Consider the following 18,519-nt stretch of genomic DNA (forward strand, 5'->3'; position numbering starts at 1 on the left):
TCATGCTAACTTAACACAATATATTGAAACGCAGTAACCATATGACACTTGTTTCTTTGTTGCTCTGGCAGAACTATCCAAGTCACCAATTCCATGTATGCATTCTGGCTCCAGGGTTGATTCGACCAGCTCCTCAAGCTCAGTTAGTTTTGGTGCTCTGTTTTTTCCACCTCCTGCTACACCAGCTTCCTTTGTTTTGGTAGCAATCTTCTTCTTGGTGATGACGTGCAGGTTGTACCATCTTTTCTTGATGTCGTCGATCTCCCTGTGCGTCACCCCAATGGCATTGACCTTTGCCTGTATGTCAAGCCATGTGTTTCTCTTAACAGACTCTGCAACATGCAGAGGCTGTTTCCCAAAAATGTGTGTGCTGTGTTTTACAATTTCTTCCACAAGCACCTGCATTTCTGCTGGGCTGAATTTTATTTTTCTTGTGCGCTCTCAACCATCCTTTTGCCCTTCCTGAGACTCCATTCTTTGTACCAGGCAAGCTCTGGACAGCCAGCTCCTCTCAGTTTCCTCCTGCTCTGCAAATTGTTCAGTTGCTCTGCACCTGCATGGGTGTGGCCACTCCCAGGTACTGGGGAGGGGTGCTTCATTCTGATTGGTTGGTTACTCTGGGCCTTTGTTGTGGGGTGTGGTAGGTGTCCCTGATTGGTTAGCAGGCTCCCATGTCAATATTTCGAACTGCAGATTCTGTATTTACCGAATCGGTATTTACCGAATCGGTATTTACCGATTCTGTAAATACCTATTCGGTAAATCCCATTCACTCCTATGGGCCAGAAGGCCCATAGGAAGGAATGGGATTTACCAATTTGGTAAATCAAATTAATTCCTATGGGCCAGAAGGGATTTACCAAATTGGTATTTACAGAATCTGTAAATACCGATTCGGTAAATACCGATTGGATATTCCGATTGGTACCGAATCGGTATATTTTACCGAATTTTTATCTACATCCCGTTTTACGATTCTAAAATACCGATTCGGTATGAATTGGTATTTAAGAGTCGGAAAAAAGGATTTACCTACATCTGGCCTGAAGTTCCTTATTTTCCAGTTAATATGCTCTTCCTCTATCTATTTGGATATCCCAAACAGAACCACATAGGCACTAACCTTGACTTCTTTGTTGATCAGTTCCGCTTTAGATAAGCTTACTTACTGTCTCCCAGAATACCTTCAAACCAGGGCATTCCATAAACATATGAAAGGCATCTGCACTGGCCGTGTTAAATTTCATACAGCACCTCTCAGGCACTAAAGTGATTTTAAAAAGCTGCTGCAGAGTCCTGAAAGCCCTGTACAATGTAAATAAGTGATTTCATTTAAGCACAGTAGAACTGACCACATAACATAAAGTACAAAAGAATACCTGACATAAAGTTTCTAGCTGGTCCCTTGCCAAGCATTTGTTCCAGATCATATAAGATGGTGGCGTCTCCCGATCATCTGCTTCACAAATCAGTCCATACCACTTTGCAGTTTCTTTCTTTATCCCGAGGAGGTGTAGAGTATCTTCTGGCTTGCAGTTTATCTTTGTGTGCCGCTGACCATGAAGCTAGTTGCAATTATTTAAATTTGGACAAATTCCCACCCAACTTAGCGTTCAGCTCCGACTAGGACTCTAGGGTACTGCCATCCAACAAATCACCCCATTATTGGATCCCTGCAACTCACAGCGGAGCACATTAACCTGTAAGCATTCTGAGGAACCCAGTGAGTCCCAGATTGGTGCATAGGAAGAAAAGTATGGCATTGACCATATTTTCCATAGCCTAATCCACACAATTGTTGCCATTACCAAGGTCTTCAGCCTGACCTTTTTGTAATATTTAGAATCCTCAAACTTGTAAAGGAACCCAACTTCATCAATTCAAGAGCCTAGAATAGCCCAAAGCATCCTATCCATATCCTCATTTCTGGTGTCTATTAAAGGATTTAGAAGGACTCTAAAAAACCTATGGTGAAACGGCATACAATAATATTGGATATCTGGCAACCATAAACCCTGCGTTTTGTATCAGCTTCTCCCATGATATCCTAGCTACTCTTGACCCCCAAATGAAGCTGTTTATGGTCCACTGAATTTTTAGTTTCAATCACTTTGGAAATGCTGGCGGGATGCACTTAAATACATTTGTGAGATTAGGGAGAATAATCAAATTGACTCTGCCATATTCATAAAGGATGATTTCTGCCATCTGTTGAGAGTTTTACTGATCTCTACAGACCCTTTACTCAAGTTAACTTCTGTGATACACTTCCTCGTTCACTGACATATTCTTCATTTCTAAATTACACACCATTATCTCTGTCTTATCCTGATTGATAAGATATTCTAATTATGCCCCAAATTCATTAGCCAATGTCTTGAACCTGTACAGGGCAGATCTGGGTTCAGACGTGCATAATGGCAATTCATCAGTGACAGAATTCTTTGTACATCCACGGGCTAGAATGGGAATTATATCATGATCCTCCCTAACCTTCTGGGCTAGGGGTTCAGAATAAAGATTAAACAATAAAGGTGACACAGGGCATCCCTGCCGGGTGCCTCTAGTTACAGGGAAGCAGTCTGTGAAAGTCCTGTTAACCACTACCGGAGCCAAGGGCTTTGAGTATAAGGCCCTCAGAGTGACTATATATAATTTAGGAATACCAAACCTCTCAGACAAAGCCACAGATAAGCTGAATGAACATGATTAAATTCCTTGGCTGTCGGGGCGTGGACTGGTTACCCAGGCAGAAGTACACGTTCCCCAGGAGCAAAGAGTGAGCCCCTGCCTTTCCCAAAGATACAGCCTCCACAGTGCCAAAAAAACAGAACACACTAGAGGAATGGGAGTATCTGCAGAAAATGAAGAGACCAACAAGGACGATCCCAAAAAGGTCCCATGCAACCATCAGGGAGAAGGTTCAGTCCAATTATAGAAGCAGGATTTCAATCTATTGAAAAGACAAGAAATAAACAAACACAATGAAGATGGGAGTCTTAAGTCTAGAAAATATACAGCCCACCTAAGGGTTAAACCAACAAACTGTAGTTGTCTACTATCCCACACTTACTTGGTTCAGGACAGGATATTGTCTCGTAAGAGGATTCACATTTGTCCCAGAAGAAGGTCTCTTTAAATAAAAAGTAGCAATGCTGGTGGGTTAACGATTTCTTAATCCAGTTTGTAAATCACACAAAAAATTATCAGAGCATACTCCTGCTCTTTCTTCGGAATCCTGTTCTTAATAAAAAAATGAACCTTCAGCAAAATCCTTAGCCAGTGAAAACTGAAGTAGAAGAATCCGGAGTGAGAATACACAGTATGTTATTGCCAGAAGAAAAACGACAAAACTGAAGAAAATGTATCCTGCTCTTAATGAGCTTCTGTGGATGGTAACACTCCCGGCTGACTGACTGACTGACTGACTGACTGACTGACTGACTGACTTGGTTCTTATATAGCGCAACTTTGCCCGAGGGCGTCAAGGCGCTGGGGATGGTAACAAACAGTCTGATGTGTGAGGGAGAGAGATGATGGCTAATGGTAAGCTTTCCTGAATAGCCAGGTCTTCAAGGCCTTCCGGAAGAGGGGATGCGACGGTTGATCCCTAAGTTCGACAGGGAGGGTGTTCCACAACCTTGGGACCAGGGCAAAAAAGGTCCTCCCACCCCATCTAGCCTTCCAGATTCTAGGAACTGCGAGGAAGTTTTTATTTGCTGATCAAAGATCTCTACCTAGAGGACAAAGAGGGAGACAAGGGAGCCAAGATCTTTTGCCCCAAGCCCATGCAAGGCACGATGGGTGAGGCACAGCGCCTTAAAGTCAATCCTAGATTGTACAGGGAGCCAATGAAGATTTTTTCTAATGGCTGAGCCTGATGAGCGCCTGGGCGCATCAAGTACAAACCTTGCGGCCGAGTTCTGTACAATTTGGAGCCGCTGAACCAGTTGCTTGGCAATTCCCATGTAAAGGACATTGCAATAGTCCAGGCGGGAGGTTATGAGGGCTACCATGACCTGTTTACGAGCTTCCATTGAAAGGTAGTGAACAATTTTTCTAAGGATCCGTAGAACCCCACAGCAGGTTGAGGCTGTCCTACTGACCTGTTTTTCAAAGGAAAGCGAGGAATCGAAAATAACACCCAGGTTCCGAGCTGAATGCGTGGGAGTTGGGCATGCTCCAAGCTCCGATGGCCACCAGTCCGAGGAACAGGTCTCCTGCTTTCCTCCGAAAATTATGACCTCTGTTTTCTTGCCATTCAGTTTGAGGTAGTTTCTTACCATCCACACCGCGAATGCCTTCATACAGATCTTAAAATTCAGGGCAGAGATGTCAGCATTGTGTGAGATGGAGACCATGATCTGGGTGTCGTCTGCGTAGGATACGACTTCCAGACCAAAGGATCTAACAAGCCTGGCCAGAGGTGTTACGTATATATTAAAGAGCGTGGGGCTCAGGGACGAGCCCTGAGGAACCCCACACTGCACAGGCTGTACTGGGGAGAGGTGATCCCCCAGTTTGACCCTCCGTTCCCGCTGGGTAAGAAAAGATGTTAGAAGGCTGAGCGCCAGTCCATCCACCCCTATCTCCCCCAGCCACCTCGCCAGAATTGCTGGGGAAAGGGTGTCGAATGAGGCAGTAAGGTTGAGCAGTACCAGCATGGTTGTCTGGCCACTGCCGACCTTAGCACGTATGTTGTTAGAAACAACTGTCAGGGCAGACTCTGTGCTATGGGCCCTGCGAAAGCCATGTTGGGATGGATCACGAAGGCTGGCCTGGTCTAAAAAGGAACTCAGATGGGTGTTTAAATGAGTTTCCAATATTTTCACAGGGGCAGGGAGCAGGGAGATGAGGCGAAAGTTCTTAAGCATGCGAGGGTCTGATGTAGATTTCTTCAGGAGGGGTTTAACGATGGCCCGTTTCCAAGATTTAGGGTAGACCTCCCCACATGGAAGTACGGTGAAAGAAAACAATTTAAAGCGCCACGCGTTGCTCCAAAACAAGCAGCTGTGATTTATACAAATGGAGGCAACGGGGAAGAAGTCAATGCGTCCTCGCATTGAACACAACAAAAGAGAGCCAAAAAAAGGAAAGTTGGAATTTCGAGGCCCAAAGAAAAATACTTGGTGCCGGAAAGCAGCGCGTCATTGCACTGAGGAGAGATAGGAGTGCAAGGGGAGTCAGCAGGAAGAAAGTAACTCCGCTATTCCTACCAGCATTACCATATGCTCCAAGCAAAAACGGAAGTCAGGGGTTCCAGAGGCAACAAGTTTCCAGCAGACACAATAGCTCAATTCCAGGAGCAGGTATCAGCAAAGGAGATCCCAAGCAACGGGGCAGTGTTCACAATGAAAGCCAAGCACTGAGGCACCGTGGTGGAAGACTTAAGAACCTCCTAGTCACCTGGCCAGTGCTAAGGCAGTATGGGACAGCACACAACTCCCTTTGCCTCGCAAGGCATTCTGGGAGCACAGTACAAGTAGCCTGACTCCTGACATTGACCAAGTTGAAGTTCAGTATCTCTAGTGGGATGTTACTAGTGATGGCCAGGTCAACAGTACCTATCAACAAACAGGTTAGATTGTGTATTTGATGACCCTTTGTAAACCCTTGCTGGTCCAGGTGAATGACCTTGTTAGCAACCTGACCAAGCCTATTTGCCAGACTCCCCACCATGATCTTATAATCTGTATGTAACAATGAAATGAAACAATATGATTTCCATTTTCTTGGGTTTATATTACACTTCAGAATTACTGAGAAGTTTGCCTCATACCATGACTGAGGGGGGATTACCCTTAGAGGATAAAATCGCTAGAGAGTGTTTTTAAAACAGGGATGATCTCTTTGCTAATGGCCTTATATAGCTCTCCTAGTATCCCATCTGGTCCTGCTGACCTCTCACAACTAATAACCTTAAATGCTTGCCTCACCCCATCCTCAATTATTTCTTGTACTAAATCTGCACAGTATTTATCTGAGAGGTGCAGCAAATGTATAGATTCAAGTCATTCTCTGATAAATTGTGGTTTGAACCACAAGTCATTTTTATATTGAACCTGAAACAATTTCTGAAAAGCACCTCTGATGATCTCTGGCTGCCTTAGTTCTTACTCCTTCCCAGCTTGCTCTATGAAAATGTACTGAAATACCTTTAATGACATTATGGAGTGTCTGTGTTCTTGCATGTAATGCTAACAGATTACCAATCATTTGCTCCTAATTGAGACATTTCACCTTCCCAACTCTCTTGTTGTTTCTTTCGCACAATAGCTCTATATTCTTGCATTTTTTTTTTTTTTAGTCCTCATCAAGCAACAGATTTCTTAGAATATGGAGGAGTCAGATGCCCCGTTAACCAGTCCACTGCGGCCGCTTTTTTCTTTCGGGGATGCAGTTTGCCTTGTCCTCTGGGGCCCCTTTTTGTTAATATCTAGGTACACGATTATCGGAGGAGGGGGAGCTAGTCATGATGACTACTTGGTTCAAGACCCAACTTGAAATCGTTGTTACCATTGCCTTAATCATTGGACCTCCTAGGTGTTGCCATATTGTATTTTTCCCAGATACTCCAGAACCTGTTTTTCTTATTTTGCCTCCCCTGTTTATCTAATATTGAGTTGAGCCAATCGGGGTATCTTGGTGGTGTTTGTTTTATCCAATTGATACAAATTTCCCTCCTGGCTAAGAGAATTAATAAGAAAAGGATACTTTCTTGGCCCTTGGACAATGTGGTAGCGTGCGCGTTATTTCTAACCCCAAAGATAATCAATTCAACGCTTACCTTGATGTGTTGCTCTAATACCTCAGAAAGTGTCTTATCGATCTGGTCCCAGTATTCCTCTAGCATCTCACACTCTCGAAACATATGAAGGTCATCTGCTCTTTCTGTCCCAAATTTGGGACACTTTTTTACTGTAGTGTTTTTGAATTTTGACAGCTTTTTTGGGGTCCAATACGCTCTGTCAATTGTGAATAGGTGATTTTTTTTCAGTGGAGCATACTTTACCACCCGGCCAGCAATGTTATTCGAGGTCTCCAAGAAATGTATAATGTCGAGGTCTGGCATTGTCTTTCCCCAGATGTCATGGGGGGCTCTGTATTTTTCCTCACCAGATCTTATCAATGCCCAGTACCAGTATGATATTTCTTTTTTGAAAGGCTCTGTGTTCAAACGTTTTTGTTCGATAGTTTCGTCCCCTTGTAGATTTTCTTTTACTCCTTTGATCCAGCTGTTTAATTGGTAGTATTTAAATCTAGATAATGTCCCCTGGGTTTCTCTATATAGGATCTCACATTCTGTGATCTTGTTTCCGTTTATCAACTGACCCCAGTAGTTTATATTAGCTTCCTTTAGGGGTTTATTAAACTATCTTTTAGGGAATCCGGGGTGCCGGGGGATTCCCAGATTGGTGACAATTTGCTATAATAGGGTATTACTAGGGTAGTTCTTATATCATACCAGGTTCTTGCTGCTGATCTTATCGTCTTTAATTTGATTATTTTGAAAGATTTGGGGTGGGCAAATTTATATAGATAGTGATCCCCTCCAGGTCCAATTAGTACTTTCCAGTGCATGGGCCACATTTTGCTTATGCCTAGTAAAATCCTTATATTTCTTAACTGAAAGGCTCTGTAGTACTCCAATATGTCTGGACTGGCAATGCCACCTTGTATCTTGCTTCTTAATTTTTTCCAGCTGATCCTTATTCCCTTTGAAGCCCAAATATACCTAGATATCTCTCCTTGCAGCTTTTTGATCTGTTCCTTGTTAAAATCCAGTTGGAGAGAATTAAACAGGTATGTGCATTTTGCTATTATTGTCATTTTTATTAGGTTTGACTTCCCTAGAAAGGAAAGATATAAACCAGACGAAGCCTTAAGGAGTATTCTTATATTTTTGTGTACTCTCTTGAAGTTGAGGCTGGCTATCCCTTCAATATTTTTGATGTATTAGATTCCTAGGTACTTTATTTTATCCTTCACTAGTGAATTTCCGGATGAGTCGTTCCTCTCCAGGAGAAGATGGTGGCTGACTAGAAGCTCAGTCGAGAGCTCCCTGCCGGAGAGACCCGTAATCCACAGCTTGCCCACCAGAATCTGAGGAATGTCGGAGAGGGAGTAAGGAGGAAAAATTTAGTGCTCTGCAGAGCCATACCTGGGGAGTGTGTTGAGATGTGTACTGCAGCCGTTAATTGCGGTATCCGCCTGCTAATTGGCCGGCTGTGGGCCTGGGAGGCTTGCGGACGGCAGTCTGAGCGTCGGCGTCGGCAGATCGTCTCTCCTTCGTGGTGTATGGATGTTGCCGTTTTCTGCAGCTTGATGTGGAGGTGGAGTTAGCATGCATGCCCACCAGAATCTGAGGAATGTCGGAGAGGTAGGGAGGAGGAAAAATTTTGTGCTCTGCAGAGCCATACCTGGGGAGTGTCTCGAGCTGTGTACTGCAGCCGTTGATTGCGGTATCCGCCTGCTAATCGGCCGGCTGTGGGCCTGGGAGGCTTGCGAACGGCAGTCTGAGCATCGGCGTCTGCAGATTGTCTCTCCTTCACGGTGTATGGACGTTGCCGTTTTCTGCAGCTTGATTTGGAGGTGGAGATAGCGGTGGCAGCAAAGACGGGAAGGCGCAGGGGCTCGGCGTGGAAGTGGATGTCAGTCACTGGGTATCGAGTTGGAGTGCTGAGCATTGAGAGCATCGAGAGGGGAGCCGTGGTCGACAGCGCAGACAGCGCCACAGCGAGGCAGACACCTGTCAGTGAGAAAGAGAGCGTACTGCACTGGAGGTGCCAGGTAGACAGAGTCCGGCGGAGCCCTGCAGAACCCAGTGGAGCTTGCCGGTGGTGTGGGGAGAGGCAGCCCGAGCCCGCCGCATATGTACAAAGAATGCACATTGCGTCTCTTTCAGGGGGGGAGCAGCATCAGAACACAAGGAAGTGGCAGGAAGGAAGGGCTGCACCGCGAAAAACTAAGCCATTGTGCCTGAAAATAATAGCAGCATTGAAGGGCAGAGAAGGTGGAAGAAAACAAGAGATCAACAGCAAGTCTCGGTAAGCGATACCTCTGATTGTTCTCAACCAAATGTTTGGGAGGCTGGGAGCTCTAAGGGTGGTTTGAAGGTAGTAGCAGTAAACAGAGAGGGGGAAGAAACTGAGAGGAGAGCATTTAAACCAGGAAAACTGGAAAGAACCAAGGTCCCCCCCCCCCCCCAGAGAAAAGAAAAGCCTGACAGAAGAGAGACACACTGGAGGGGAGTATAGCCTGAGAAGCTTGAAAAATAAACCTGGATACCAAGGATACCAAGGAATTAAAAAGCACAAAAGATATTAAAGACGCAAGCCAGGCTAGGGTCGGTGATAAGGACAAGGACAAGGACAAGGATGAAGGTAAATGCAAGACACACCTTACGCCTAGAGAGTCCAAAAGGAGAAATAAGAAGTGTACCGCACCCCTATCACATGTGACCCGGCTTAGTCTAACAAAGCCTGGGCTTAGTAGTGCTCAGAAAATCACACCATCACTCTGATCTTTCTTCAAGGTACAGGAAAAGAGGGGCTACAGTGAAGTGAGAATCAGAGAGCTTCAAAAACCACCTACTACACTAAAGGGCACAACGATGGCAGGGAAACCAAAAGAAGGAGGCTTTGGAGTACCAACGAGTAATAAATATCAAGCTCTCGAAACTCAAGAAACTCAAGAGTTAGAGAGTGGTGGTGAGTCCTCAGAAGTGGCTAATCGTCCTAGAATCACGCAGGATCAAGCATCTTCCTTCAGAACAGACCCATGCCTAGAACCAACCCACACTAACAGCAAAAACAATAGTAACAACAATACTATCAGCACCAACGCAGATTGCTCGAGTGGATCTCAGGTGGAAAAGATCTTGGGAGAGATGGGAGGGATGATGAAAGAACTAAGAGATAAGTTCGCAATCTCTGAAAGAAACAAGACTAAGATCCAGGAGGCGTGTGAAACGCTCGATCAAAAAAATAAACACTTTCATAGATAGGGTCACACATGTAGAAGGAGAAATAGAAGTCCTGAACAGAAAAACAGAAGCGAAACACAAAGAGAGAAACAGACTCCAAGGTAGAGAATCAGAGATCAGTGAGGGAATGGAGTCCCTGGAAAACCATGCTAGAAGAAACAATCTTAAAATCTTAAACTTTCCGGAAAGTTTGGAAGGGGGCGACATGAAGGGATTTACAATCCAGCTCTTGGAAGAACTAATTCCCTGGACTAAATCAATCAACCTCGCCAAAGACATCCAAAGGATACACTGTGACCCCTTCAGGAAAGGCAAACAAAGGAAAAATCCCAGAAAAATATTGATCAACTTCATGACGTACTCACTAAAGGAAAGGATTCTGAGCGAGGGGTTGAAAGCGGTGTCTTTCTCTAAAGATGGGTGGTCATGCAGGATTATATCAGATATATCAAAAACTACCCAGGACAGACAGTGGAAGTTGGGCCAACATATGCCACAATTGAGGACACTAGGTGCGAATGTTCACATGCTCTTTCCGGCCTCACTAAGGATCATGTGGAACAACAAAATGTTAAATATAAGAGATCTGTTGTTTCAAAAATGGAGAGAGACCCCTTAACAGCCAGGGGAATAGGGTACTTTTGACAGTAAAAAGAAATCTTCCCTTGGCGTACTGACTCACGTTACACAACCTGAATGGTTGTGAAGGCCGCCCAAACTATAACCACTAAATCCTTTTACTCTCTAATACACTCAAACAATAGTAATATAGCTCATTATTTATTTTCTTAAATTTTTTTTTCAACAAATACACTTTTTGTTAAAAACAACACATTGCGCGCCAGCATGAAAAAGACATTAACAATTTCATTAAATACAATTTTGATACACATGAAAATTAAAAACACAATCAATTTATATTGACATTCATTGGCTGTAACTGAAAGAGATTACACAAAAAAAGGGAGAGACATACAGAGACATGCGTTATTTGTCATTGGGTTTTGCACATTTTGAGACCTAACATAAACATGACCAGATCCTGGACTAGCTTAATTCTTTATCTACAGGCTAGGTTTGATCCCTTGATTATGCGAAGAAGGCGTTGACGCATTTCGATGGTTTCTATTGATACTCTATCATCTTTGTCAAGACTAAATAATCAGTCTCTCCTGTTGTTGGGCACTGGTTGGTTGCCACTGACACAAATCTCCTGCAGATAAACATATTTCTATCAGTATCTTACATAGATATCATCTTACTATTGTGTAAACATCCTCCTTGTGGTAGATACATTCACAACAATCCATAATGTATGTAGTATAATTTTCATACTAATTTCAAGACTACACAGTCCTCACATGGTCATATTGTGGTCATATTATCATATTACAATTTAGTAGGATTGTTATCAGGCTTTGGTTATTTTTTACACATCTTTCGCCTGTTTATATGAACCCACTATTATCACACTTTTGTCCTTTATCCCTCATTTAGAGGCATATCCTGTCACCTCTGACATTGGTATTAAGCTTAATGGACTATTATGTCAATGACTTATTTCTCTAGACCAGTGACCATACTGTGCATGATAAGCTATTTGTGCATTTCTTAAATTCAATTGGACACTAGTAGCGTTTACCTGATCACATAGCACAAGATCCTACTTTCGCAGATTTTCTAGTACAGAGCATTCAAACCTTCATATTATTCTGTTCATTCTGAAACCGGGATACATGTTTTCATATTCCTATATGGTTGTGGATTAAACTGATATTACTTGTTACTACCACTCTCTCTTATATTTACCTTCTTGTTGCTGTTCTTTTCTCCTAGAAGCCACCTTTTTCTATACCCTTTGTATTGCACCTTACTTCCTATGAGAAAAAACGGATAGACTCACCCTACATGGTCACCTTTATACTATACTTTTCTTCTATCATTTTGAGACATTATTTGCCATTACCTCCTACTTTTATATTTTGTTTTTATATATATCCACTGATAATTCTTCTGTATAGTTTATAAAGTTCGTCTCTAATTCGATAATATTCTTAGTACTTAAGACTCCTTAGCACACGTTTTGTATCTCTTAGTTTAAGCAGTATACATGTGTTTCCACCATACACCAATCATTCACTCATAAACAAATCTGATCCTTTTAGTCTGGATTGTTGTTGATGTTGTTTAATTTCTGGAGACGTCACAGCCAACACGTGTTTCGTCGTTGCGGGAATGTAACCCACGACTTTCTCAAGGCTGTTTAGGTAAAGAAAAAAGGACGATGTAAAGTACTTTTTTTGGTCATTGCAAGTTGTTTTTGTACATTTGAATACATTTAGGGCATCAGTTATTCTGGCGTGATGTGGTGGTATTTATAGCTATACCGAATTTGCATATGTACAGTGTATTTTTGCAAATATATATACATTGTTTTCTAGAAGAGGCAGTATATTCATCTCATATTAAATGCACAGAGTATACCTCTGACAATATAGAAAGTCTATGAGCCCATTATGAGATATGGAGAGACCTTTGTTTCTTTTTATCACCGTGCGTTATGGCTATTTGTGTGCAAAATGATCGTTTGTAATGGGTAGTGCTAAGATGGCCACCGTCATAGCGAAACAAAGCCTAGCTAGGCTTTGTCCACATAAAAAAACGGAAACCCGGGGGTGGATTCTATCACGTGGTACGGCTAAAACATATTTTGCATATATGGCACGTAGCGAAGGCAGTAAGTACTGCATCAAACAAACGGCAGAGGGGAAAGAGGTCCGAGCATGATTGTAACCGCGAAAGGTAAGATAAGCTATCTTAAAATTATGAAGACATGAGCTTGCGCAAATCGAGCGTAGTAATAAATACGCGCCACCGCTACTTAAAAACTTTTCGAATTTCCAACTTAGTGGCAAAGTAAAGTTAATCGTTATACCCAGCGACCGCAACTTTAAACATATGCATTTTTCCTGGATTTTGCATACTGAGACAACGGTTGTATACTGAACCGAGGTCACAATATTCAACTGGTTATAGACAAAGCCTGGAGTTAATACCTCTAGCATAGCCCTTTAAATCCCTTAAGAAAACTTAACAGACTGTCACGACTGGGTAGACCGAACACAGTTAAGTTTATACTTTAAACTCGTCTTGGAAATTTCAGAAACCGCGTTGCACGCCTCTCTCTGATGTTTATTGGCCCGTATTTACACAATTCTATTATTTAGACTGATGCCATTAATCCATTACACATTAAAATTCCACATTCTGCTGGGAAATCGCGTTTCCAAGACGAAGCTTGGTAAGGCAAGATGGCTGCGGGTGAAAGCGAGGCTTGGAATCCGCTCGTGATGTAGTGTAACCTGAAGTTCACAATCCGCCATAGACACGAGTACACAATGATTGGAGCACACAAATAAGCAAAAAGGCTCACCTGACAATAATTTGTAAGAGCCAATGACAGACTGAGGCAGTAGGTCTAAATAGAGCCACATTAGCAATGAACTGACTTTTTGTTCCGATGTGACACGGCTGGTGACAGGAGGGATTGTCGATCAGAGTACGGGGTGTGGAAGACGAGAGCTTTGCTGCCAATAGGTAAGGACACTTCTCCCCTGAGATCCCCCACTTTAAAATATAGTTATGTCCCAAAAATGATACGAATTTTTAGCCCGATCTTTTGTACTTCTTTTCAATTAGATAATGATCAAGGCAGCCAACAGGACCCAGGAGTTGCAGAACCACGGTAAGACGTGTGCGACTGCCCTGTAACAAACTGTCAGTTTATTGAACGATTTGTTCAAAACGAATGCTCACCCTCTAGGTAGCGTGGCGCGAGCAGCAAGGCTAAACTTGGAGGCTATGTAGGTTAAGTGTTTGCGCGCGCACCCAGCAACAACACCCAAGGCCCACCACAAAGGAAACTCCACACAAGGTTATATAAAAATAGCCTTTGTATTATACCAAAACATATTAGATAAGAACACACATTTTACAATGTGCCAACAGGCACGGGCAGAATTTACAGGGGGTATGTACAAGACAGGGCCACCTGGACTACTGTCAGGAAACATCACTGTTTAGGAATAGTAATTAGCACATAGAACACTTGTAGAACCAAAATAGAAAATGTAGCACACAACCAGTGATTACTGGTAAAGGGTAAGTACCTCCTACGCAACCCTAATCACCTTAGGAAAATATTGCGCAGGGAACCAAGACCTCACTACCTACACCTGTACTAGGAGAAAAACAACCACCTAAGTATCACCATACATTTAGGGGTATAAGCATAGGAACATTACACATGATGCATTAACAATCAGAGGTGTAAGGAAGGAAAACACATGATGCATCAAAACACATTCAGAGGTGCAAGGAAGGAAAACACATGATGCATCAAAACACATTCAGAGGTGCAAGGAAGGAAAACACATGATGCATCAAAACACATTCAGAGGTGCAAGCACAAGCAAGTGCGCAAAACTCACATGAGCCACCACCTGTGGCAGTCCCTAGGCCCTCTGGCCTTGTTGGGGCTAGGACGCCCTGTGTCCCAGTGTCAGAGGCCTAAATGTGGCATCTGCCCACGAAGTGCTGGGCAGCTGAATCATCATGATGGGCCAACGCTGGAGCCTCGCAGGCTCTGGCCAAAAGCACTGTCCCCTTGGAGCCTCGCTGGGCTCTTCAACCACGCAATGCTCCTGAGCCTCTCTGGGGCTCTACAACAACAATGGGGCCCTGGAGCCTCTCTGGGCTCTAAAATTACGAAATGCCCCCTAGAGCCTCTCTGGACTCTTCACAAGAAAATGCAGCCTTTTGGAGCCTCGGGGCTCTAAGACCAACTTGCCCCGTCGTTGGAGCCTCTCTTAGGCTCGAATTAAAAATGCCCTCAAGAGCCTCTCGGGCTCTTTCCCAATGCCACCTCGAGCCTCGCAGGCTCTATGCCCAAGACAACTGTGCCCCTTGGTGCTGCAGTCCTGCTCGGGGACTCGTGGGTACTGGGCGTGCAACCTGGATGTCCCAGAGCCTCTCAGGGCTCAATCTGGCATGCCTCTGAGGTCGGAGCAGCCCGCAACAGCCCTCGCCAGCACAAAACCGGACCTGGCTGCACTCACCCGGCTCCGGTGGCGGCATCCTCTCTCCTGGCTCATCTCTCCACCGGCTGGACTCAGGGGAGCCTCGCTCCGCTGCAGAACTCCTCCGGCGGCCCCGCTAGTGCCGCGGGCGGGGCTACTCTCCTCCAGGGCTCTCCCTCGGTCCGGGAGCCCCGGGAAGGCAGGTGCCGCTCTCCCTGTTCACCGGGCAGCTTCAGGCTTCCTCTTCCTGGTTGCACGTCAGGTCCCGGGCCAGCAGCCAATCAGAGCACGGCCCGGGAATGATGTCACGGAGGTGTCCCGAAGTACCGCCCCCGGCCTGCCTGACTTCCTGGTCGCGGGCCGGGCGGCGGCGATTCTCGAGGAGGCAAACAAGGGGTGGGCTCCCTCCAGGAACTAAATATAAAGCGAGGTGGGCTCTCGCTATGGCGGCCAGGTCCCTGGCGATGTGGGCACTCGCCAGAGGACTTCAAAATCGGCAAATCAAGCGGGCACACGCTGGGTGGGCACTGGCTGAAAACAACAGCTATGACAAAAAGAAAGCGCTCTCAAGAGCTAGGGGCCCGAGTAAAGCGCTCCCAGGAGCTTAGCAGAAGCAAAGTCCAGACAAAGTCCTTGAGGAAGTCAGGGGGGGCAAGGCTGGGCCCAGAACCAGCTCACTGGGCCTTCAGGCAGGGAGGCAGTCCAAGTGGGGGTCCTCCTGGCCCCAGCAATAGCAGCAGCCCCCTCTGGCAGGATCCTGGAAGAGAACAATATTCATGGGGACACAGCCCCTTCTTATACTGTACAATCCTTTGTCTGTAGGTGGAGGGTGGGGGAGAAACTAGTCACAGCTGGTTTTGGAGCACCCTTGATGGCTCAAACACCCCTTTCATTCACTAGGGAGGCTAGGGTCATTAGATGCACCACAGGGGGTGGAGCCAGCATTGTGTGGGGAAAGCCCAGGCCCATTCAGGAACCAGGTGCAGCCCTCCCTCACATCACTCAGGCTGATCTCTCCACTCACTCCTGGGCAGACCCATCCAGACTTCCTGGAGCCAGGCTTGCCAGCCAGCTCCAGCCAATCACGCTCCAGCACCCTCACTACACACGCACACCCATGTCTAGAAGTGGCACTTCCACCCTAGACACATTCATGCCGCATGCATCATTACGCAGCATTCAATCTCACGAGTTCGCACATACCAAACTCGAGCCTGCACACCTCACGCATCAGAAACTACCAGGGACACAGACATTCCCCATGCATTCCTGGGGGAGGGCAAGCCAACCTTACTCCACGCACTCAGAGAGCGCACGCACTTTCCACTGGGCCACAGTGAAAGTGCGCAGACACCAAAAATCACTACCACCCATTCACATTCAACAAGCAAAAAGTTTAGGGGTGAACCTGCCAGACGGCCCAGTCCAACATACGTCTTTTCAATTAGATAATGATCAAGGCAGCCAACAGGACCCACCCCCGATAAAAAGGCTTTTTGAGTTGCAGAACCACGGTAAGACGTGTGCGACTGCCCTGTAACAAACTGTCAGTTTAGTGACCGATTTGTTCAAAACTAATGTATAGATCGTTTCCTCTCTTTGATTCCAGAGTACTAAGAATATTATCAAATTAGAGACGGACTTTATAAACTAAACAGAAGAATTATCAGTGGACCATATATAAATACAGAATATAAAAGTAGCAGGTAATGGCAAATAATGTCTCAAAATCATAGAAGAAAAGTATAGTATGAAGGTCACCAAGTAGGGTGAGTCTATCCGTTTTTTCTCATAGGAAGTAAGGTGCGATACACAGGGTATAGAAAAAGGTGGCTTCTAGGAGAAAAGAACAGCAACAAGAAAGTAAATATAAGAGAGAGTGGTAGTAACAAGTAATATCAGTTTAATCCACAACCATATAGGATAATAAAACATGTATCCCTGTTTCAGAATGAACAGAATAATATGAAGGTTTGAACACTCTGTACTAGAAAATCCGCGAAAGTAGGATCTTGTGCTATGTGATCAGGTAATGCAACTAGTGTCCAATTGAATTTAAGAAATGCACAAATAGCTTATCATGCACAGTATGGTCACAGGTCTAGAGAAATAAGTCATTGACATAATAGTCCATTAAGCCTAATACCAATGTCAGAGGTAACAGGATATGCCTCTAAATGAGGGATAAAGGACAAATGTGTGATAATAGTGGGTTCAAATAAACAGGCGAAAGATGTGATGTTATGTTATGTTATGTTATGTTATTTTGTGTCTTTTATAGCGCTCGGCTACTCAAAAGAGTGTCCCGGCGCTTTATTGACAACCTGAGAAAGACAAACACAACACACAGAATAAAAGAAACAGGGTCAGCAGAATACGGAGATCTAGGAAGCAAAAAGCCAGGTTTTCAGGCCCTTCCTGAAAGACAACAGATTTGAGGTGCTACGTAATGCCAGGGGCAGGGAGTTCCAAAGCTGTGGGGCCCGGAGCATAAAGGAACGACCTCCCATACGAGCCTTCCTCACAAGCCGAACGATTGCAAGGAACAGCGACTCTGACCTCAGAGATCGGGAAGGATGATAGGAGACTAGCCTCTTCTGAAGGTATTTAGCCCCTGTGGCATAAAAGGCCTTGTGTGCAAGAGTTAAGGCTTTAAAAAATATCCGCTGTCGGATAGGCAGCCAATGAAGCGACTGCAACAAGCCAGAAACTCTGACTCGCCTATGCAGGCAAAAAATGGAACGCGCTGCCGCGTTCTGGACCACCTGCATCCGTTGCAGGAGATATTCCGGCAGGCCAAGATATAGGACTTTGGAGTAGTCCAGTCTTGAACCGATCAAGGCCTGTACTGTAGTCCTCCTGTGGTCCTCAGAAAGCAAAGGGAAAAACTTCCGAAGCATACGGAGAAGACCAAAGCAGGTGCCAGTGAGGGCAAGGATCTGAGATCTTAAAGTCAGGCCATTGTCAATTTTGATCCCCAAATTCTTAGCTGACTGAGACGACCGCCCCGGAGGAGACATGTCAGCAGGCCACCATACCTGCCAGTCCGGATCGGATTGACAGCCGAAGAAGAGCACCTCCGATTTATCTGAGTTGCACTTGAGGCTGTTCAGTTGGAGCCAGTTAAAAACAGACCCAAGGCACTCACGGATGCTCTCTCCATCAAAATCCTCTCCTTTCCGACAGGTAAAGAGCAGCTGGGTGTCATCTGCGTAGGATACGATCTGGGCCCCGCAAGACTCAGCCAGAGCTGCCAGAGGGGTCATAAAAATGTTAAAAAGAGTCGGGCTCAATACCGAGCCCTGCGGGACTCCGACTCCCAATGGCGGCATCTCAGCAGAGCAAGAGGAGTCCCAGACCGTTTGTCGGCGGCCGGCCAGAAAAGATGTAAACCAGCTGAGCAACGTCCCCCTCAGACTGATCTCATGAAGTCTGATGAGCAGATCCTCATGGGGG

This window comes from Lissotriton vulgaris, chromosome 6, assembly GCF_964263255.1.
Source record: "Lissotriton vulgaris chromosome 6, aLisVul1.2, whole genome shotgun sequence".
Classification (NCBI taxonomy): domain Eukaryota; kingdom Metazoa; phylum Chordata; class Amphibia; order Caudata; family Salamandridae; genus Lissotriton; species Lissotriton vulgaris.